The following is a 23,716-nucleotide window of genomic DNA, read 5'->3' on the forward strand; positions in this document are numbered from 1 at the left end:
TCCATTTTTTTTTTTCGGCTACCCGTTGTGTTTCTAGTAAGGATTCCCCCCTCCCGGGTTAATGTACTGGAAAATTGCTCTGCATGTTTATGTGGGGGTCCCTTCCAACTGAAAGAGAAAAGGAAAGAGGAAAAAAAAAAAAACTATTTGGAAAGAGGAATATTTTTCCCACTGAACTCACAGGGCAGACCCCAGCTTGTGGGTTCTGACCCTGATTAAGAGAATTTCAATGACCAGCTAGGAGGTTTATTGTGAAGTCTGGTAGAATGCACTTCCGAATGAAATTTTTTATTATTTATAATCACAAAGGTGGATTTGAATGGTGTACATTCCTCTCCTTCCCCAGTCTCCTCACTCTGAGACCCCAACTTTAAACCAGCCCAGATCCCTAGATCCAGTTTGCTTCAGTTCTTCTCCAGGTCCTGGGCCTCAGCCAGGTTCTCTCCTTTGTACCAGTCACTCTTTGTCTTTTATACAGTTAAAAACTGGACTGCACAATACAAATTTAGCTGCTGTTGACTTTGGACCCAAGGACAGGGCAACACAAGTGATAGCATGATATGAGATAATTTGTAGCTGCTGCTGGATAAAAATAGCCAAAATACACACCTGAAAACAAAAAGTTTCCAGCGTTGAAGCTATTTTTAGCCAAAATAAAACTTTACATGGTCTCTGGGGCTTGAGCTGTGACTAACTATAGACGGAAGTGGAATACCACAAGTGTGACAAACAGCGTCTGTAAACAAGCTACAAATCAGCAGTCCTATTTTCCCAGGTCCAGAAGAGCACCCACCTACTTGCTGTATGTTCATAGATACTCAGTCGTTAATTGAGCATTGGTTCTAAAGTCAGGTATTAAAAGGAACTTCCTAATTAATTGAAAAAGCCAGTGAGGTGTTGTCTAGTGAGATCAACATGAGAACAAAGCCTCCAATCTTGTCAAAGCTTCTGGGACTCAGAAAAACATCCACAACTGTTTCTTCATCCTTCTTTCAGTAAAACTGTGCCCTGTTACCCAAGCTCCTCCTAGTTAGTAGGAATAGCGAAAGGTTCTGGGATTATAGTTCATAAAATGATGTCATTTCTAGTTATTGCTTCTCAAAATGAATTTCAAATACAGCTGTGTGGGGACATTAACTCCTACTGTGTATAATAAGGAATTTCCATATGTGGAGTTTTCTGATATAGCCAGTAGTCACAAAATCTACCACAGAAGTTTGAGAGGTCCTACCCTTTTTGTAAGCTTCTGGTTATATCTTGGCATTAGCTCTTTCTTTACTAAATATAGATGCAGACAGGGACCAGGAATCCTTCTCCAGACGCTCATGACTGATGGTGGGCTCAGGCCAGGGGGTGGACTGAGCCTCACCTCCCAGAGCAGTAGTTTCCACCCTTCCCATTCTCCTTGCTAGGAGTCAAGTGACGTCAAACACCTTGTGACCTCAAATCCTGGCCAGACCATCGGCATGGTTGACCTGTTTATTTGGGTAGAGCATAAAAGAATTTCAGCAAAACTGACAAACCAGGCTCAGATAAGGGGAAACCTTCAAGTCAAACACAAACGTTAATATGAACACCCCTAATCTCCCAGTTTGTCCCTTTCCATAGGCAAAGGTCAGGAACATTTGGTCCCCACAGACCCTTAACAAGCAGATGTTACTGTAACATGTCCAGGGAATCAAGCATAAATACGACCCCTGACCCCAGTTGTCAGCTGATCTGCTGAGACTCTTAGAAATATACTCTTAACTTTTATAAATTCCCACTTTTTCCCACCGTCCCACTCCATTCTTTCAGTCCCCTCTCCCTTGTGTCCCCGAGACCCGTAGCTGCCGAGCGGCGCTTGCACAGTTGCTCCCAGTCTGACCCCTCTCTTCACCCAGGTCAAAGGCCCTAGACCCAGGGCAGGGCTCTTTTCTTGCTAAAGGCCAGCTGATGAATCATTCCCAACTTGAAGGGAACAGAGGAGAGGGGAGGAGTCTGTCTCTCAAAAGGCCCTCAAACAACTGTGGCCTATATATCAGCATTTACACTATTCTGACACTCTCCAAAATTCACTTTTCTCTCTGGGAACAGCAACAAAAAGTGAAGGGGGTAGGGCTGGAGGGGCTGAGGGGCACTCCCCAGCCAGCCCAGGGAAAAGCCCAGTCCTGATGGCAGCGCAGGGTTGCCGAGCAGAGCATCACCCTTGCTTTCTTTGTTTATTTCTTTGGAGGTGCAAACGTGAGCCTCGCTCAGTTCAAAAAACACTCCTGTTGAATGAGAGGAAGGAAAAGAGGGCTTCCAGGGAAAGTTTGGATGAGCCACACCAGGCAGCTAAGGTCCAGGTGCTGTCGGATGGGGCAGCTTCACCCAGCAGTGTGAGCTGTCAGTGTTTCTCAGCACTCGCAAGACAGCTCCTTCTCCTTCCGCTCAGCCCCATGTGGTGTTTGATTTTTGCCTGTAACATCTTACCTCTCCTTCTGCCAGATGATGCACTGCAGACCTGCAGAGTTCATCTGCAGAAAAATGTTTCGGTTCTGGACTGTGTCACCCCGTCTACCGAGGAGGGACTGTCTCATTCTAAATTAGCTGCAGGAATCGCAAAAACCAAACCCAGACACCTTCCAGCTCTGCTGAGACGTTGCTTCGGCTTTCCAGTGGATCCACCTCGGCATGTGTGACTCAGGCCCGCCGGCATCTGGAGACCGCAGGCAGAGGGATGCGTAACGCTCCCTAGACGTTGTTTATTTTTGTTTGATTCCCTTCACCTTTATAAAATCTCAAAGACATTTTTGGCATCGCACCAGCCTTTGATTTGAAGTGGGGATTTCCCTGCCTCTGGTATGGTTCACGTTCCCTCTCCGGACACTGTTAAACAGTATCTGCAGGAGATGACTTATCCTCGACTAGCATGGATGCTGGGGCAGACGTGGCCACAGGCTGCACCAAAATCCCCGTGCCTCCACTGCACCTTGGCAGCAGCCATCCCACGCTGCTGTCTGCTCAGCTGGCCTCCTGCTCACTCTCACCCAATTATGTGATTCTAACACCACATAAAATAACATTGGTCTGCCATTATTAGCACCAGAAAGATTTAAACTGTTAGCTTTCCTTCTTCAAATACAGGTCCTAGTCTGAAGAGAGGGAGGGAAGGGAGAGTCTCACTGCTCCCAGTTCAGTTTCGGATTTTGCTCAGCCTCACTTTCTATTTCTTTTTATTTTAAATACATGCCATTATTTGCTCTGCAGCTGTTCTTTTTTAAAAGCTTTATTGTGCAAGGTGATCACTTTAATATGCTAGAAATGTTACACAGAAATATCACATAGAGCATTATCCAGATCTCCTTCCTGAAATAGGGCTTACGCATGTCAATAAGTAGTTTCAAATATTCTCTACCATGCTTTTGATTACCTCCTGTCTGAGTTATGGATGTGATACCATCTCGGATGTTTCTTTACTTTCTGAAGTAGAATCCTGTATTTGGTTTTGGTCTCTTTATTCATGTGGATGCCATCATGGCTTCCTGTTCTTCGTGGTAGAAGCACTCTTTTAGTACACTCTCTGTACTGGTTTTACTGGTTTGCTGGATGTCAGCGGTAATATGGGGCCTGATTGCAACAAATCATCATTTACAAGACTTCTTGCTCACATTGCAGAAGGTTTGACTGTTTTATTTTTTTTATTCATGTACTTGTGTATTAGGGTAGGAGGTTGGAGAAAGGATGTGACCAGCATGCCTTGAATGGAGCTGAAATTTTAAAAATACACATTAGTGTGGCTGCTGATGTATTCAGTAAAGCACAGTCGATTTAAAAGTCTATCTTGCGAGGACAAGTAAGAAGCATGCTTTTCTTCACACAAAGACATTGCATCCTGGTTCCAGAAAAGTCAGTGAGAATTTTGCCATTAACTTTAAATGGAACTAAGGCTTCACCTCAAAGCTTTTAATCAAAAAGTGTGAGCTTGCATGTTCCAACAATACTTTCAGATCTTAGTCAAGACAAAATCTATGACTGGCAAGGAAGAGAGACCTTATTTGAAAGCCCTTCATCCAATCTCCTGGTTACTGGAGAGAAGCCTAACTTGGATGGCTGCAATCCCCAGTTCATTTTCTGGTAGTTTGAATTTGAAATCTTTGTTCCAAAGTAGAAATGAATTTTCCCAAGTCTCATCAGCCCTCCGGGGGTATTTTGGCATATTATAAAATCTTCAGATGATCCAGTAGGACTTTCTTTCCTGGGACTGGCTTAGCCTATGCTGTGTCCAGCCTGTGATGTCATGTAGAAATCATGCACACAGCTATAATGGAGAGAGAATCCACAGAAATACCCACAACATTTCCGTACACATAACTCACAATTTAGATCAAGACAGGAAATGGTTTTCCCCTCCCATGTGTACATTTGACATTTGTAAAAATGTTCCTATCTCAAATCAAGATGAAAAGAAAAAAAATATCCAAAATTTTTAGACACCAAAATTCTACACGTGCACCAAAGAGGATTAGACTGCTTGAAGCATTTTCTTTCCAAACAGTTGCATTTCTTCTCTATTTTCTTTCACAGAAGTTCCTCTTAACTTACATTGCAAACAAAACAACAGATTTTGGTCCAAGCAATGGAAGAATTTAGAGAAAGTGTTGAAGTGGAATTGTTTATCAGTTTCATCAGTCCTTTTCTTTGCATAGTTTGGCATCTCAGAGAAAAAGAGCTGTTGAACAGAAGAGGATTTGCTGACAAACTTCCAATCACCTCCACTGCCGTTGCATTACTTAGATTCAGAAGTACATCTAAGTACTTTTCCTTCTACTGTGTACATCTCTGTATACATATGAACCTGTAGGGAGCTCGATGAAAAAATGGGACATTTGTCCTAGATGACTCCCTGTAGCAAATTGAAGAAAGTCACTCTCTTTTTCCAGAGCTTGCAAGGCAATCCTCTGTGTATCTCTTCCTTCAAATACCCACATGGCACTGTCCTGCTGTCTGCCATGTCCCACTGCACTAACTGAAGAGACAGGCTACCTGGTAAATAATATGAAACACACAAGGCAGCATGACACTAAGTTGTGGGGAAAACGTTGTTTATGAATGCTGCCTGATAAATGATCTACAAATTTGCTCCCTCTGACAAAGGCAGTGTGAGCCACAACTTTGAGAATTATCCCCAGGCCAATAGACTGAGTGCATCAGATCCTCTATGGATGACAATTTAAACCAGCTGAGGTACACATCCTGTGGATTCTCCCCATATCGCAAATCAGTCTTTGGAAATCAGATTCCTCCCATTGGTGTTATTTTTTTACCATAACATGATTTCAAACTTTGTGCCTGTTTTTTTTGTTTGGTGTCCTTTTCCATCACAGTCCCGACATCTGATTTATTTATTTTGCCAAACTCTCATGCCTAGCCCACTTTTATTAAGTGACAAACCATTAAATCAGATCGAACAAAGCTGGTAAGGAACTACAAACATTATTTTTCTACAGATTAAAAATAATTGTGGGAAAATAAAATCTGCTTGTATTTCTAGTTTCCAAGTTTCTGCAGACTTATGGAGTTTTCTCCCATCTACCTTTACTTACCCTTTTTTGGATTTCTAACCTCAGTTGCTACCATGCTACACAAATAGCAGGGGTTAAGGGTGAGGGCAGAAGCCTAACAGGTGAAAGATTGAATAAGTTGGAAGAAAGAAACTGCAGCTTTCGAGAAAGAAGCTTACCAGGTTTGGGACCTCTCAATTACTCACATGTAGTTGTCCCCTGCTTATGTGGCCAGGTCAGTACTATTATATTTTTGATGGTCATGTATTTTTTCTTTCATTGTGTTTCCAATTTTAACCTTGTCCTTGTACAACTTTATCTTTTTACTTAAGCATATTACTTATCTCTTTTCTTGTTTAGTTGTTTGTTCTTTATTTTTTAATCTCCTTGCCTTTATTTTGTATATATGTCTGACAGCTAAAAGTGTAGGTACTTGGGACTATGAAATATCTAGCATATTGGTGCCCCAGTTCAACCATGTTGGGAGATGCTACAGTAAAACAGAGCACACCGGTGTTTCTGATCCTTGTGCCCTTGAAAATAAATAAATAAATAAATAAATAAATAAATCTTCCCTTATATTCAACATTTAGATTGGTTTTAAACTTAATTCCAATAGATAAATAAATAAATAAATAAAAAGTATTTCCGCTTTTTGTATATGTTAACTGTGAGAAAATGCCATCACTTTCTTTCTAAGCAAGGAGCAATTTTGTCCTCTGCATGGCTCTTTGTTGTTGTATGTCTTCTTATTTTCTAATAAAATGGAAAAAAGATGAATTCCCAACTATAAAGGATATGGTAGTGTTCTGAATTATTTCTATAACTATTACAGATCCTACAGCTGACCTAGTTAGGTTTTCTTTTATTATTATTCAATGGCATGAAGCAATTGAATGAAAGCTAAACAAAGATAAAGTTAAGGTAACACCAGCAAAGTACAGAAAGTTTCCCAAAGGGACATCATAAAGTTCGGAAAAAAATGGTTCCACATATACGAGCAAGATCAGGGGTATTTCTTTGTTCTCTAGAGCCAGGACTATTGTCAAAGAGATATTTATCTGTTAAAGTCCTTTGCCTAGAAAGAAAGGAGTGATGAAGCAATAGTGGTTGAAGACAGATAGACACTGATGTAATGATGTTTGCAGATGCTTTTGGTTCCAAGAAACACAAGTAAAATTTCCATGTGTGGGCCTCCCTTTTTCATTTTGTTTTCCCCGATTACCTGCTCATTGGTCAATAATCATACTTAGACTCCTACAAGGGACTGAGCCAGTTTGGCTGTTGCTAACGATATGGTGAGCTAACAGTGCTCAAATCTAATGACCATATAAAAAATCTCCCATGTGAGTACAGAGTTTGGAACCCTGGAAAACTGTCAAGGAATGTCAAACATGAACATCCATTCACTGGAGCACCAGCAGTGAATGTCCTGGCTTTGCTAAAAAGTTAGTTCTGAACCTGCAGCAGAAGAGGTGGGTCCCCTTGGTCTGGAAGGTGGCACTTGAGAAAGATTACTTGCTTTTCTCCCTCCCCCCCTCTTTTCCTTCCTTCCTTCCTTTCTTTCCTTCCTTCCTTCTTTCTTTCCTCCTTTCTTTCCTTTCTCTGTCCCTCCCTCCCTCCCTCCCTCCCGCCCTCTCCTCCCTCTCTTCCTTTTTCTTTTTTTTTTTGTTTGTTTGTTTCCAGTTATTTGCTAAAGTTTTGTTTTTACAGTAGCTGAAAAGCAAACATTCACAGGATAAGAAAACTTTCTTGTGCCACAGAACAACATTACCATGGAGGAACAACAGCTTAAACTGTGCTTCTCCGTGTTCAGGATATGTTCTTTGACCATAGGCCATTCATCATGCATTGCAGCTATTGCCAGTGGTTAGACCACAGACATCCAATTGCTCAGAATTAGCTCCATGACATTCTCTGGTTAAGTTAGTGCACATGGCAAAATACATCATATACTTATGGTTAAACTCTAATTGCAACTCTCAGAAAGACCTTTCTACATGGCTTCTTAGTGCTTTCTCCTACAGTCAGCTACTAGCTTGTCCTTTAAGCATGCGAATATACTAGTATCCAGCATCTTTTTTTTCCTCATCTGATAGAATTAGAAATATAAGTACTTGGAACAACCAGAGGAATAGGCTCAGCCCTAATGGAAATGTAAGGGCTGGAGAGCTGTGCTCATGTTACAGGACAGACAGTGCATGCTGTTTTGACTGATCCTGGGGTGGAAGGGCCACATACACTTAAGCTACCTTCGCCCTACTAGTAAATTCAAAGCTGATCATTGCAAACACTGGAATCCTCCCTCAAGGCTGTAAGAAACACCTCCATTATGTTAAAGACAGATGAATCCTTTTTTTATGAATCCTACAATAAACACTCCTGTGGTCTTGGATTATCTTTCATATCGGAAGGTGTGTGCACAGAAGGCCGTGAACTCACTTCCAAACCGTGAGTAATGCAAAATAATTTTGCATTAGCTGCAGTGGTTTCATCAGTATTAAACCCCCTTTACAACAACGGAATCCTAATCGCAGCATCCCTGTATGAAACCAGCCCATGACATGCTTCATACTCCAGGAAAGCTGGTCTTCAGTCAGACACTGGACTAAAAATTCAAGAGTTTTCAATATAACCCCAGTATGGCATAAGGGTCTGTATGCACAATTATAATTAAAAAAAAAAAAAAAAAGGCACAAAATGATAGCAATATCCCCAGTACCCTGTTTGGAAAGCACAGATCCTAATAATAACTAAGTTGGACTACATGGAGAAAGAAGAAAATGGGAAGGGATGTGAAGAGGGAAGGGAGAAATCTGAATGCTTTATGTTTCACATTCAGTTGATCTAAAAGACTAGATTCAGCTCTGGTGAGGGAAACTATGTTGCACCAGACAAGAATTTGGCCAAGAGTTGTGGTGTGGTTTTTTTTTCAATTCCTTAATGTCTAAAACTTTCCCATATGCTGCAAAGGGTCAACAGAAGCCATATTCATGTATTTTCAGTTTCACTCAAGCATAAATATTCATTGCACTGCCTTTTTTTTCCGTTAAGTGAAATTTCAGGTACGTGAAATTATCTTGCTTCACAAAATTCCCTTACTTTCACAACGCTAATTATAAGTAATTACTTGCGCTGTTCCTTTAAGAATAAGAACATCATCAGCCAGCCCACCTCAGGGAATAAATATGCATCTCACTGATGAAATTTTCACACAATACAGGTCAGGTAGTTAATGAAGCCATAAACCATAATATGTCTGAGGCACTAAACATCACCTTATTCATTTGGCCTTGGTGTTTAAGGGAGCAAGAGATGTTTATTGCCATGAGACACCCTCCTCGCCTTTAGGATCACCATTCATAGCCAGCTCTTTGTAAATAAACATATAACCTTTGCAATGGTAATTTAAGACTGTGCAGTAAAGAAGATGCAGTGAGTGCATGGAGAGTAGAAGAGAAGATAAAAAACCTCATGAATAAAGTCGAAGGCTGCAGGCTAAGGTGTTTATTAAGTCCCAAGCTGTTTTTTTCCTCCACTTTTCCTCTCTACTGAAATAAAAACAATGATTGCTATGATGCTCTAAAATTAGAGCACATTTGTCGTTTTTAAAAGCAGCTAACAACTGAACTTCAACTGTGCAACAGCATAATAGGTGTAGAAAATAGGTCTGCCCTAGGCCTAGCCTCTTCTGTTGTGTAATCAGCCAGTGACAAAGCAGGAGACCAGCACAGATAATGTCAGTTTTCCACTCCAGAGTGGTGAAGGTATAAAAGGTATACATTAAAATGCATCAATGAAATACTGCAGTCCACCAGGCTGACTTCCTGGGACGGAGCATCACACACAACTGGTTAACTTTCCAGCTACAGTGCCGTATCTTTAATACGTGTCACAAAAAAAAATCCCACATTAAAATGAATAAAACCCTGAATCATAAAAAGAAGACTTTACATTTCAGCCCCAGGATCTCAAAGCGTTTTGCAAGGAGGCATGAATTAAACCTCCTGATGCCCTGAAAGGTAGTGAAAGAAGATAACTCCGTCTGTTTTATGGCTAGGAAACCGATACACAGGGCCCTGACCAAGGTCACATAGCAACTATGAGACAGATAATAGTTAGATCTCCTGATTTCTGCTCCTGTGTTTATTCTTCTCTTCTCATGCCCTGCCTCTTAGTCTGAAAAATGGTGTCATAGCTTTCTCAAAAACTCTCATAATTCTCGTTAATCACTCTCCACTATTTCTACAGCAGAAAAGGCAATGGTCTCCATGTTCACATGCCAGAGGGGTTCAACAAATACTGCAAATCATCAGTTTTACCTGTGATCACCAAATCATGATGAAATCACATGCCTTCTAGGTCTTACTAAACAATCTGCAAAGAGCAGGGCTTATCTTTTAGCTCCACAAACCACAAAAATACCGGCCCCATCACTGTATTGCCTGAAACAAAGCATGCAAACACAGAAACATGCACCATTTGTGGCTCTTAATTGCTTATTACTATCTGTGATGGAAGGATTGTTTGATCTTTGGGGATGTTGAGATGTTTAGAGATGATGGATTCTTCAGTGCAATCAGCTTGTTTAATCACAAGGGCTTTTAAGCTACCTCTGTTTCCCCCAATTACTATTTTTGTTACAAGATCACTTTTCATGACAACTTAGACAAACCTCAGGGCTGCTCTTTTTAAAGTGCTTGGATCCTAAGACCCTTAAAAATCAGCTGATGACAAATACCAGGGATAGTCTGTCACTCCTTACTCTTCATCTAGCTATGCTAAGCTCCAGGAGGTCTATCATTGTCATTTCTACAACAGCACATGAATCTGAGATTGCAATACCATGGAATCTTGCAAGTGACATATTGAGAAAAATCACTAACTGCTTTGCTTTAGCATCAGAGAGTAAACAGTCGGGATATTCCAGTGAATTTGTGCTAATCTCATCGCTTTCAAATATTCATGTGTTTTACATTCATACCTCCAGAGGACTTCTACAACCTATTGCATCCACAGAAGCCAGTGGATATAGGTTAGAGTATGAACTCACTCTGCTGTGACTGGCTGCTAACAAGGAAAGTGGGTAGATCCAATAATAAATACACTATAATGACATAGTAAAAGTTTGGGAAATTGCAGGAGTCATGTTTCTCATTCAGAAGCAAACTTAAAATAAACTTGAAAGCCTGCAAACATCACAATTTTACTCTGATGAAAAAGTCCCGACTGAACAGCTCAGTGAAATGACTTTGCAAGTGTATATGAAAGACATACCACAGGCAAATTGAGATACAAAGTTTGGGTTTTTGATCCCAGAGAGAGAGAATAATGTGTCCCTCCATTTATCCATGAACTCTGCAGCTGGCAGGGGCTGCTTTCTGTTAGTAATTACCGTGAACAGATGAGGAAAGATTTTTTCCCCTTTTATTTTGACCTGCAGTTAAAGAAAATTTGCTTGTTTTATTTTAGGTTTAAAAATGATGAGGCAGCATCAACCTGTGTTTCACCCCAGAGCTGTTGATTTTCCCCTGTCTTCTCCCCCTCCCTTCCTTTCTTTCTCCCCCACCCCCCAGCATCTTAATTTATTTCAGACTATGAGTGTGCAGATTCCCAATTTAGTGAGAAATGCTTGCTGCCAAGGCCCTTCAGGGGCTTTCTCTGCAGTTTATTTTCTTAACTACAAGCTTCAGGTTGTTTTGTGTATGTGAGTGGTGGGGAAGGAGGGAGGGAACTGCATTCCTTCCTCCAAATTTACAGCATGAAACGTTCAGATTTGCTTTTAGCCAAGTCTTGTCCTTCCTTGTCCTGCTCTACATTTTGTGGCTGCCTTCCTTCAGCAAACACCCAGCCTTGGTGACCCACAGATTAGAAATATTAGACACATTTCTTGCTGAAACAGTTATTTCTCTCCGCTCCCTCTTTCTTCCCTGTGTGAAATAACTGCTCACAGGAGTGTGACAGGGCAACAGTGTGCTCATGCCTGGCTTCTCACAGACGCACTGGGAACATCTCTGGTGGGGTGAATTCTCCTCCCCTTGAAGGTGGAACACCATGGGAGGAGCCCTGCCTAGGCCCTTGTGGGCTGGGACCACAGGCACAGCCAAAGGAGCTCTCTGGAAATGTTGAAAAAAACAAATAAACAAACAAACAAACAAAAAAAAACACTTGTTTTTAGCAGCACCTGAAGTGCCAAGCTACAGAACATCTCAGCCTTCTGGACTTGCCCCCTTTTTCCTGTTGGGAATTTAGTCAAGGCAAAAATAATGACAAATTTGGCCAGTGAGCCGAGGCTTCTGAACCACCTGGCTGGAGCTCTGCTCCACCAGGCCGTGGGGTGGCCGTGACAGGGAGCCGCAGGGTGAACCCACCGCAGGCCGCGGCTGTGCCGGCAGCAGGCCGCAGTGGCACCCGCCATGTGCGCCCCATTAGGCCTGAGGATTTCCCGGGCGGAAACGCAAGAGGCCTTGCCTCGCTCCAAGTTTTAAAAAATCTTGGTTGCTGTTCAAGTGGGAGGAAAGCCAAATGGATAACAAAAAACAAACCTGTTTCCTGCGCGCTGGAAAGCCTGTGTTGTGGTCGGTTGTAGCAGCCTGCTGCCTTCCAGCCGGGGGACAACACTGGAGGGGGACAAAGGGCCTCCTTGGTGCTGGTCTAAGGTGAGGAGAGAGCTTCCAAAGCTTCTCCTCTCTGTATTGCCTCCTCCACAGCCCACCTCAGCAGCCCATATTTTTGGATTTGCTCAACTTCTAGGGTCCCCAGCAGCATGTCCCTTTTGACTGGGACATGGAAGAGGTGAAAAGCAAAGCAGCCTGTCACAAAAATAGATGTGGCTCCAACACCACACAGTGGTTTCAAAGACTTGACCCAAACCCAGATCAATCCTTAGAGGAATATGCACATTAGAAACAAGAAGCATATGAAGGAAACCCCAGAATGTTATTGACAGTTGTTGAGCAATAATAATAATATAAGGTTCATTTCACTGAGGAAATTATTTAATATAAGCTCTTCACTCAGTTCCAAACACAGGACAGCAATATAAAAAAGAATATGAAAGTAGTTTTACTTTTGTAAAAAAGTAATCCTGGGCAGGTTTTCTTCAGGGAAAGCAAAGCTTCCCTCCCATTAGCCCACTTCCTTCAATTCCACAGTGCAATTGTGTGTTGGGAATATACCCAAATTTATTTTTATGCAGATTACAGTACTCTCATATTTCCTAAATACAGTTTCGTAGTTGATTTCTTTTGCCCATGCTAACTGAAAACTGTTTAACACATGCCTCACAACCAGCTATTGTCAGGCTTGGCCTAGCTTTGGGACTCTTCTTGTGGGTTTTTTTTTGGAGGGGGGTGGTGGTACTGGTTGTTGCAGGAACTTTATGTAATTTTGTTTAAATTGATGAGTTTAAAAATTTTATAAGAGATTTTTTTCACATTTCCAAAGAATTCTGTGCACAGCGGGCTTTTAGTTAAGCGTTTCACTTAGTTCCTTTCTGTTACTTGTATGTTCCATGATCTCCTAATATTTCAGATGACTGCAAGGGATATTTTATTCTGTTCCTGGTTCCAAACAGTTGTGGTCAAAAATAAAAGGGATTTTCATGGGACTAATCCAGAAGCTGTCTGTAGGGCTACCAGCTCCTAAGGATGCTGTCCTAAGGACCACTGTGCTGGTCCAGGCTGTTCCTATAAGGTAGCTTCCTCCACTATAGGGGATGTACAGGTGAACAGGTGAAGAAGTGGAAGAGTTAAACCAAAACCGCACTGAGGCAAGAATCACCAATGACAAACCACCTCTGCTTTGTCTCCTTTGTGCCCAGCAGCACTGTCACCACCCTAAGACTAAGTGCCACAGGGCTCTGGTAAGAGGTCCTGCAAGATGTGGTCTCCATGTGTACACATGCACATGCCTACACCCACACAGACACACATAGGGAAAAGTATTAGGAGAGACTGTTGGAGGGAAGAGGAGACAGAGAACAGATCATGCTAAAGAAGAGAAAATTCTAGTCCAGAAGAATAGAGGGACCAGATCAAACAGAGAAAAAAAAAACAGTCGTGCCATCTGCAAGTCCTTTGTGGTCAAGTCATGGAACAGTGGGACACAAAACAGGAGAGAGATGAGAGAAAGAGAGATTTTCTGCATTTGTTCCCCTCCTTCTAGCTCAATGTATATTGGATCAGTTCACCCAGTTTCTCTAACTCAGGGAACAGATGGTGTCATATTTGAATATAAAATGAGTTTTCATTTGCTTTGCCATAAAAGAAAAAAAAAAAAGAAAAAAAAAACACAAACAAACAAGGAAAAAGAAAAAAAAAAAAAGCTCACCCAAAAATGATGCTATAGTTTTTTTACAGACCTGTGGTCTCAGTTACAAGCTGAGCTTGTTTCAGTTCCCGGATCTAATTTGTGGTCTATTATGGTCCTTTTATGCCTGCAGATGTACAAAATGAAAAAAGTCCCTTCTACAAATGGAAATACTTTTCTACTTAGACAATGTTCATGTTTTGGGGAAAAGTGAAAAACTGTTTAACCACATTTGGCAGCAAAATTCCAACTGTACAGGCACAGAATTTGCTGTTGTTGCTCTGTGCTGTGTAGCTTTGAATTCAATTAGAATTCAAACCCACTCCTTTTTTAAGGTTCCGTTATGTTATAGGAAACAGCTTCCGAAATGAACACTTTTCTCATGGTACATTTTGTCAGGTCCTGCGAGAAGGGCTAAGAAATCACAGAAGAGAACCTCTTCATATAGCAATCCCAGGGAAAAAGATGGAGATTCAAGCAATACCAGATTGAACAAAATGGGATTTAAGAGATGAATGGGCTGTGGCTGCTGTTCTTCTTTCTAAGGCATGAGTTTTATCCCTGAAGAGCTAAAATAAGGGATCTGATTAACCACTCCAGTTGTATGCCAGTGCGACATCGTAATGTCATCGCAGTAATCAGTGGAGTTAGGCAGTCATAAAAATAAACTCATGTAGCAACAGAGGAAGCCAACAGGTCAGATGAACAATCAAGACCTTTTTCTGAGTCTATCTGCAGTCTTTCACTTGCATCACTTTTCCCCTGCTACGATGCTTATAAAAGTTTTGGGCTGTTTGCAGGTGCCAAAATATTCTCAGAATAAATTTGCACTGAATTTAAGACAAGCTAACTGAAGACCTCTCCTGAGTCCCTTATTTTCTCAAATTCCACAATTACGATGTTATTGTAAGTAGAGCCTTTTTTTCCTCTTTAATTTACACTCTGCTGGCTTACATATTACCCTCCAGCACATCTATAAAAGACTTTGGTTGCTGAGGTGGGGCAGGAATTGAGTGGTTTAGGATTTGGTAAAGGGATTAAGGAGTCTTTCATTTCTAGGTCACTAGTTCAAGACTGTCATGACTGTAGGCTGTCTACTGACCTGTGTTAAATATATTGGTGGATGTTGCTTATTCCCTATCAAAAAATCACCACCACATTTGGCATTGATTTGACTTTATAACAAAGTAGCATTGGTATGCATTAATCAGAAATGGGAGCATGTTGCAAAACTCAGATCAGGATGTGAAATTTCCCAAGGTTTGAGAATGGCTGTGTTTGCAATTCTGGGTTGACTTCTCAAAGCAAAAAGTCAGGCAGTGAAATTTGGGTTTCAAATTGTCTAGTAATTTAGAGATATTAAGAGACAAGTCCTACTTTTAATTTTAACATGTTGCTTCCTTATGCAAGGGGTTTTCTTTCTCTATATCTCACCTTTCAAATTGTAGAAAAGCTCCCAGTAAAATCCCTTTTTTCTTATTTAGCTTCCAGAAATCCCTGAAGAAAGAAAGAAAGGAAAACATAGAAATTAGGAGATTATTAATGACTCAATCATCTATGAATCTCAGAGGTAAAGGGAGCCATTATCACTTCTGGTATATTTTAGCTAAACATTGGAAGAAATATCAGGAGTTTGAAGCTTTGAGCTCATTCAAATTAAAAGAAGAAGTAGGATATTCCCCAAAGTAATTCAAAGATTAGGCCTTCAAATAGGGTATTTTTCAATAGGTAGGGAAGCTCCCCTACCTTCTCTTGTCTCATACAGACACCACACTCTTCAGCAAGCTCTTTGACCTTAATGGGATGCTATTTGCTGATTTGGAGTCTCAGTCCCAGCAGTGAGTTCATAATAAGAGTCAGCTGAAGAAAGACTTCCTTCCAATAACTGCTTGTTTTAAACCATCAAGCTACACATTGCTTCTGCCAGCTCTCAGAAAGATGTCAAATCAAGTAAAAATTCAAAAAGCAGAAAATTCATTGAAAGTACAAACTCAGCTAAAGTGTTAAAATGCAACATTATCTCTGGTTGGGAGGCAGCTTTCATAAACAGCACAGAAAAGCAATCAAATTAGAAGATAAATACAACCTGGAAACAGCAGGAAAAGTTATACTGAACATAAATCTGCTTGTGATAATTTTAATTAAAACTGAATGTGATACAGTGTTCAATATGATATTTCCTTCATTCCCGTTTATTATTGGGATTACATTTGTATATGCTGCTCAGCTGTAGGCCTCCACCACCAAGTCGAAGGGAGTTCAGATACAGTGAGGCCAAAACAAAGGCTAGAAAAAAGTTGGCAAGCAAAACATATTAATAAAAAAATAAAAAATAAAATGAAAGAAAGAAAGAAGAAGAAGAACAGGAAGAAGACCAGTTGCTTTTGTAAGCTTTCACCTCTTGCACCCCTCTGGGATACTGTGGTGACCACATGTTCCATACCTGACCGTATTTTGATTTGGGACCTATTAGCTCTGAGGAATTTTCTTGTTTGAAGTTTGAGAGGAAGCATGGGCCAGGTTTGCCTGAGCTACTGCCTCCCTCCCAGCACAGTGTTTCTTGGTGTTGGCAATGGGCCTCTCTCTTTTCCTTAATCTCCTTTTGTGATCAGGGGTGTCAAGGAGTTGCTCTCTTTCCCTCATCTCATTGTGGACTTGAGCCCTCAGTGGATAGAACCAGCTTCTGCTCTTACCCTACAACTCAGCAAGCAAAGGGCGAGGTCCATCCCTGAGGGGAGGCCCAGCTTCTCTGCATACTTGTAGGATGCTGCATTCGTGGGTCTCCATCAGCCCATGGATGCAACCAGAACACTGTCTTCCCACTTAAATATTTTTCCATGTCTAGAATAACTAGATTACCTAACCAGCAGCAGCACAAGGAAGAGAGCAGTTTTATGGTCTTGTGGGCGGCAAAGATTTCTCAATACCTTCCTGTTCTCTACTGGGAGGACATCAAAGATTTTGCCATTCCCCAAATGACTCAGCAAACAAAACAAAACACTCTCCTCCCTGCTTCTTTAGGCATGTTTCAGTCCAGGCCTACTAACAGTTAGAGCATGCCACAGTGGTGTGAAGGCAAAGAAGTAGGAGTTGAGAAATTGTGTGCCACACTTGAGTGGAATGTTTCAAGGTACAGCTTTATCTCTGCCCTGAGCTCCTTCCTCGAAATCACTTTGGCCAGCATTTTCATTTCTAGCTAAAGAAAGCTTAATTTCTATCTTCAACAAATTAGTGACCCCCCTAAAATTTCCTTAGGTGGGAAAATTCCCATTCTGCCCGGTTATAACTGGGAAAAAAATAAAAATTAAAAAAAAAAAAATCATATGGATAGCTACAATACTTTGCATAGTCTTGATTCTCTATTCTCCAAAGTGGAACAGGGTGAGAATTTGATCCTACCCCCAGTTATGCTTACTGGGTATGGCTGTATTGTATCATAAAGAGCCTTGAACAGATGACCTATATCCCTGCATTGGCACAACTTGGCCTGGCTGTTTAAAAATACCATAGCAATTCAGTAAAGTGGATGGAGATATTCTCAGGTGGCTAGGTATTGGGTGTGTTCCCCCCTGGTTTTTTGTTTTTTTTTGTTTTTTTTTTTTTTCCTCCCAGAATTAGCTATGAGGCAAAATATTTCAGGATTGTGAAGGCTGAAGAGAAAGGAAGATGTTTGACTGTTTATGAGAAACCTATTTCCCCTGTCTCACATGCCTCTGCTTCAAGAAATGGTATCATCGCAGGCTGGGAATATCTGCTTACAACTTTTAAAGGAGATCTTTAGTCATAATCTATCAAAGCTTTAAATGAACGTGAAAACCAAGGAGACAAAATGAATAACTCACCCTAATGGAATAGCAGATGGTAAGATCTCACAGCACATCATGGTAGTGTTCCAGCATCCACTATATTATGTTTCTTTTTCCGAGTGAGAATAGTGCTCATTCTTGCTGTTTAATGTCTACAAGGTCTGGTAGAGACTAAATCATGATAAGAGCCACAGACGTTTTGGAAAGCCTGAAATTGGATAAGTGTCAGTCACTATCACCTCCATCAACCTTAACTTCCTTAGTCACAATGTAAACAGCTCTACGTAGTTTTATTTCATCATTTACTGAGAAGGGGAAAAAATATATCCTAAACACTTCTGGACAGCAGCTGTGGGCAGAAAATATATAGGATGGCAAAGCTTGTGAAGTGTGCAAGAAAAACAGGGCTAGTTAAACATGTCTGAAAATTGGGAATCCCAGGGCATTCATGTGCTTCAGTTCAGAAAAGAGAGGGATGCTGCATTTCACAACAGAAAGTCTTAAAAATAAAATAAAATAAAAATAATAGCTTTGGGGACCCAAGTTAAAACGCAGGTGTTTTGAGGGGAACATAAACATTTTTTCCTAAATGAGGCGTTGAGGGCTGGGAGAAGGGCAGTAAAATTAGTGGAATTACTGCCTGATTTTAACCAGATGATTGCTGCAGTTGGACACCAGTGCGGTTTCATTAGGGACTCTAATTTACAAGCCATTCACCGCATTCCAGGGGAACACAGCAACTCCCCCTGCTCCTAAAGAATGCCACTGCCAAGCTTTATGGCAGCAATGCCTGGCTACAGGCTCATTGGCTTTGGGGCTTTTTTGTCATTGTTGTTATTGTTGGTTGTTTTTTTAAGGCCAGCTTGACTGTAGCACTGCAGCCAAGCTCCTCAGGAAGGGAGAAAGAGTCGCACTGCCTTAACCCAGGCAGGTAGTCACCGGAATCTGTGTAAATCTCCCTTGGCATGGAGAACATATGGTCCTCCTAAGAGCTATCCTGATTTATACGTAACGTGCAATCAGGTATATTACATCATTTCAGTGTTAGATACTAGTATATTCAAGATATAAAATGACCCTTTTCCTGGCCTTCCATTAGATCCTAAATTGTCATTAAAGTACAGTCCTGAAAGCCTGAAGCAGGTGAGGTTTTGGCCTCATGTGACCTAGCTCAACATAAATTTGTCTGATCTTTATAGAGGCAAATGGCCTAATGAACGCTGTGGATAGAGGAGATTTCCATGTAGCCAGCCCTTGGGATCTGGTATTACTTTCAGAGGTATGAGATTTCTGCCTCAACCCACCTGGCAAAGCAGCAATAATTTCTTTTCTTTAACAAAAACACACAACTCTCCCACATTCCTCCTGTTCACCCTAGTTAGTCATCTTCTGGTCCTATCCACACCATATCAATGTAGCTTTCTCAAGTACCCCTGAGTGTTATTCCACTGCCACAGTGCAAGTCACCAAAGCCAAAAGAAGGTAATGTGAATTCTTTCCTTGTTGCATGGGTTCGGACCCCTCTTTGCAGAAGGTAAACTTCTTCTTGACATATCATTATTTTCTGCTTTTCTCCTGTTCCTTCTTTCTATTGCTTTTTCTCACTGAATTTCACCTTTTCTATCAAAAGCTGCAAAGGTTCCCTTTTTTGCCCAATCAACTTCCTTCACTGTGCTGCTTGCAATTTTCCTTTACATTTTCAATACGTCTGAATTTCATTTTTCCCCAGTGACTGCTCTCTTGGCTAACCCACTCTCCAATTTTGGTAGGCTCACTGAGGTCCAATGGCTATGGTTAATGTTTGCCTGCTGTTAATCCTAACCCTCACACTTAAATTATGATTAAAAATAGGGAACAGAATCCTGAAGCCGGAGGGGGTTTGAGGCTGTCACCAAGTAGTTATAATATGTGCATGTTATATATTAACAAAGCCCACAAATGCAGGAAGTGAGGTTTCTTTTCAGTTGTAATATTTATCTCCTATTTTTTTAGGGCAGCCATTCTGGTCTACCACTGCCTCTCCCTTGCTCCTGTCAGATCTTACAAGTTCTGCTGGATTGGTTTAGATAGGTATTTCAATGTAAAACCTCCTATTTAAAACCCAAAACATGATTTAGTAAATAATGTCCTTCCCCCGAGGCAAGAATGAACTAGCAGAGTAGGAACCATGCTGACGGAGGAGTGTCCTTACATATGAGAAGGGAAAAGAGCAAGTCCCCCTGCATTAATTCATTCCTTGGGATCTTGTGTCCTACTTGAGAACCTCTAGAGAAATATTGTGTAATCCTCATCTTGAAAAAAATCAAATTCACTTTCTTATATCCTGGCCTGCTTGAATCATTTAAATTATTCTTCAGTTTTGTTTCACTTGTTTTTAAATTACATAGGACTTGTGTTGGTGCAGGTAATACTGAGCACCTTCCCTACTTCCAAAGACACTGATTAAGAAGATGTAGTTTTTAGATGTAGCTTGCCTACAGATCAGTTCCAATTATTCCCTTCAAATATTACTCACTGAGTATTTGGCTCTTTTTTCATGTGCCAAAAAAATGTTTGTGAATCAGTCCTGCATCCTGTGAATCTCTTTGTTAGCTGTAAATATTTGCTAGCAGCCTATATGATCAAGTGGCAGCCTACAACTGTTTGCAAACACTTCTCTCAAGGAATATCCAGAGATCACTATTCCAGTCACTACCTCCGTGTGTGGAAGCCAGCTGGGTTGCAGGGTGATGATGCTAGTCCACAACTGAATGAAACTTGTATAACCTGCACTGTGACTTACGCAAGAAGTAAAAGATGAAGAAAAAACACATCCTTTCCATATTCCATTTTAAACCATTTTTGCTACTCCATGGTAATATGCAACAATTGGCACAGTAACTCAGCTGTGCGGGTACCTGAACTGATATGGCCACCCCAACAGCCTTCACCAAGAGAAGAGCTAACTTGACAGACATCTAACCTCAGCTGGGTGGGTGGCTTTAAATGGATTAATTACGCCATTAGTCTTTATTTGCAAAGGTTTGACCACTTTCAATTTTTCATTTTGCTTGCTGAAAATCTTTGTGAATGAAAAATATTATTATGATAACTTACTATGGTATCTTTCCATTCTTCTACAGATCTGAGATGGCAAAGGCCCTGACATACATCTTCCTGTAGTTTATGAAGCAGTTATTTTTACATTCAGACTATCAGATGAATTGTCACGGAGCCACTCCGCTTCCTCTCAGTTCACCCTCTGAATGATAATGGACTTGGAAGACCTTTTATTTGCTTGGCTGATGTTGCTACATAGTCAGGATTCAGCACACCACCAGGACATTTTCAAATGCTTCACAAGTGACTCAACTGTTTTATTCTTCATTAACTTTGACTGGAATTTAGGCTCCTATCTCACCTGACTGTTTTAATTAGTTTGGAAAATCAAATAAACTCTTTTTTAAGGATAAGAGATATAGGTGAACTCTCTGTATTAACCAACTTCTAGGAGTCTCTCTTCAGTACTAACAAAGAACAATCTGGCACGAATTATTTCCTGGTGCTATTCAGAGACCCTTCAAGACTTCACTTTTTGTTTTCATAAGATCACCTTGTATAATTGAGGGCTAAAATGCAGGGCAATTTGTTCAGATCCCTCCCCAGTCTGTTTATCATCATGGATATATTCAGCTGACGTAGAAAAAATGGTTGAACAAAAGAAGAATCTAAAATATTTTAACACAGTGAATCCAGGCAACTTCTGAAAATGAATTTGTTAAAGGCTGTTCATTTGGAACAAAATTTGAAATGAAAGAAACAATATTTCATAGAGATAAAAATATAAAATCAAAATTCAGTTGAGTTACTAAAGAATACCCTGTTCTTTTTTGATGCAATTCTTGAACATTAACAAAATCCAGTCTCATGTTAAATAAATACTCTCTGAGAGCTCTTTTAAGCATAAATATGATTGCAGACATTTGGACAGCATGAAAGATGTATTGAGATCATCTTCTATGGTACTGACTGACCTTGAAAGGTTTCAGAATAAGATGTCCTGTTTTACAAAAAAAAATATCCTATTGACAAAGAGCTTCAGATCAGGTTAGAGACTGGAGCTTCATGACCGATCAAATACATAGCACAAATCTTATTCCTCTTCCTAATTTATATAATTGAAATTACTGTCCTTTATGGGTTTGTTTATTAGCTGTCTGAGTAATAATTAGAGATGCTGTAAGATGAGAAAGATTTAATATTATATACTTTATAAGAAAATGACTTCTGGATAATTCACTAAAAATGTGGTATCCTCCCCAAGAAAATACAAAATGCTGTGAGACAGTGTGAGCTAGATAAGGTCTCAAGACCTCTACCCTACACCCCAGATAGGAAGCTACTGTTAGTAGCATGAAGACCTACTCCATCTCTGCTGCAGTGATCCTGAGGAAGCTCTAAGGTGAAGCAGAGCACAGATGTTGTACGCCAGTGCTCTGCTGCTGAAAGGGGATAAATGACTAATGGCTTTCACAAAAGGCCAAACAAAGTGTCATAAGCTCCTAAAAGCTCCTAAGATGTGTTTCAGCTTTTTTCCTATAATTATCTCACTTCTAGGCTAAACTTGACAGAAAACCCACTTGGTTTTGTAAGAAATACTCTTGTTGTTTAGGAATGCAGATGTTGCTGAGACTCAGAAGGAAGCCTACTTTCATTTGGCCAGCTGTCTCCTAACAAGATGTCCACAGACTCTTCATTGTACCCTTAACACTTAATCCAGACAGACAATGACTTAATGCTAGCTCTTGACACAAATAGACACTGCACTATATCGAATAAGGCTGAAGCCATCAAAATATTTCTCATTTGAGAGTAAATGCAGTCTGAACCCAAGTTTGGGAGTCTGCTGAGTAAACACTACCAAAGGAGAAATAAACATGTTCTGTTGGCCCGGACTACCATAACTCTCTCAGCTGCAGAAAGAAAATACAGCACAAGAGAAAAAGGAATGTTTAGATATAACTTAGAGGGCGGAAATTTTCTGTTCATGTTTAGAAGATCTCACAATATCTGACCACAGCCATGTGTGCTAGTTGATATGTACCCCTTACCCAAAAATATGCTCAGGCAGATGGAAAATGAGATTGCTGGGATTTGATTATCAAAAATAAAACCACAGACCTGGATGAGCTAATGTTGTTCCAGATGCATTATCTTATGATCTCAAGGAAGAGAGGAAAGGAACATAGAATCCTCCCTTAAAGAGAGCTTTCAGCAGGCTTAATCTCCCCACTGCATGAGAAGAAATTGCTGCCTAAAACTGGAAGGGATCTCTGCCTGACTCGCAACCAGAAAAAAAGTCAGGTCTGAAGGAAGAGCAGACAAACTGCAGAGTGAATTGAAAGTTTTCATTAGCCTGCTATGTCACAAAAGGATCCCTGAGTCCTTTCTCAACTCTTTATTGTTCAGAAAATGACCCCAGGTTGATGGCCTATTATTTTTCTTTTTGTTTATTTTTCCCCCCTGACCATCTTTCCTCTTTCCCCAAATTCCTTCCAGCTTGCAAACTATATTTGCAAAGCTCAGTCAAAATCAAACCCTTCAAAAAACTTTCTGGCGGAATATCTTCACATAAAACCCCAACTCTGGCATTTAAGCCATTCACAGAGAGGCTGCTTTTGAACACATTTTACTTTAGAACTATTTCTAGGACTGTCATATCTTTAAAGCCCTCTGACTCTCCTTGAAAGGAGTAGCTGCATTGCATGCATTACACAGGGCACTGCAGTGGGGCTGGCGCTGGTGCTTGTGCCTTTGACCCATGGGCCACTGAGCTCACTGAAAATGTGGCTGCCCTCTACGGGGACATCCAAAGCTCCAGTCAGGTTCCACAGTGATTGTAGGGTTGGCTTTTTGCCCTGTATGGTGACCATTAGTTGAAAACACTGGAGACCAAAGATCACTGGAATGCCCTGGCAGTATATCTATTCTTGAAAAGTACCTGGGTGACTTTGTGTATCCCAATGTTACCGCTCTTATATAAAACCAAGAATTTGCTTTTTAAAACAACATACGTTTTTTTCTCTCTTTTACCTG

The 23,716-nt window shown here is 40.7% G+C and overlaps 1 long non-coding RNA gene across 1 annotated transcript; it reads left to right on the forward strand.

Moving 5' to 3' along the window:
- The first annotated feature begins 14,145 nt into the window (after window positions 1–14,145).
- On the forward strand, window positions 14,146–22,092 carry LOC118252044 (uncharacterized). Its single transcript, XR_004780029.2, has 3 exons — window positions 14,146–14,741; window positions 15,320–15,405; window positions 20,764–22,092. It is a non-coding gene; the product is annotated as an uncharacterized LOC118252044 (long non-coding RNA).
- Window positions 22,093–23,716: the final 1,624 nt, after the last annotated feature.

The sequence above is a fragment of the Cygnus atratus genome, chromosome 11 (genome assembly GCF_013377495.2).
Source record: "Cygnus atratus isolate AKBS03 ecotype Queensland, Australia chromosome 11, CAtr_DNAZoo_HiC_assembly, whole genome shotgun sequence".
Classification (NCBI taxonomy): Eukaryota; Metazoa; Chordata; class Aves; order Anseriformes; family Anatidae; genus Cygnus; species Cygnus atratus.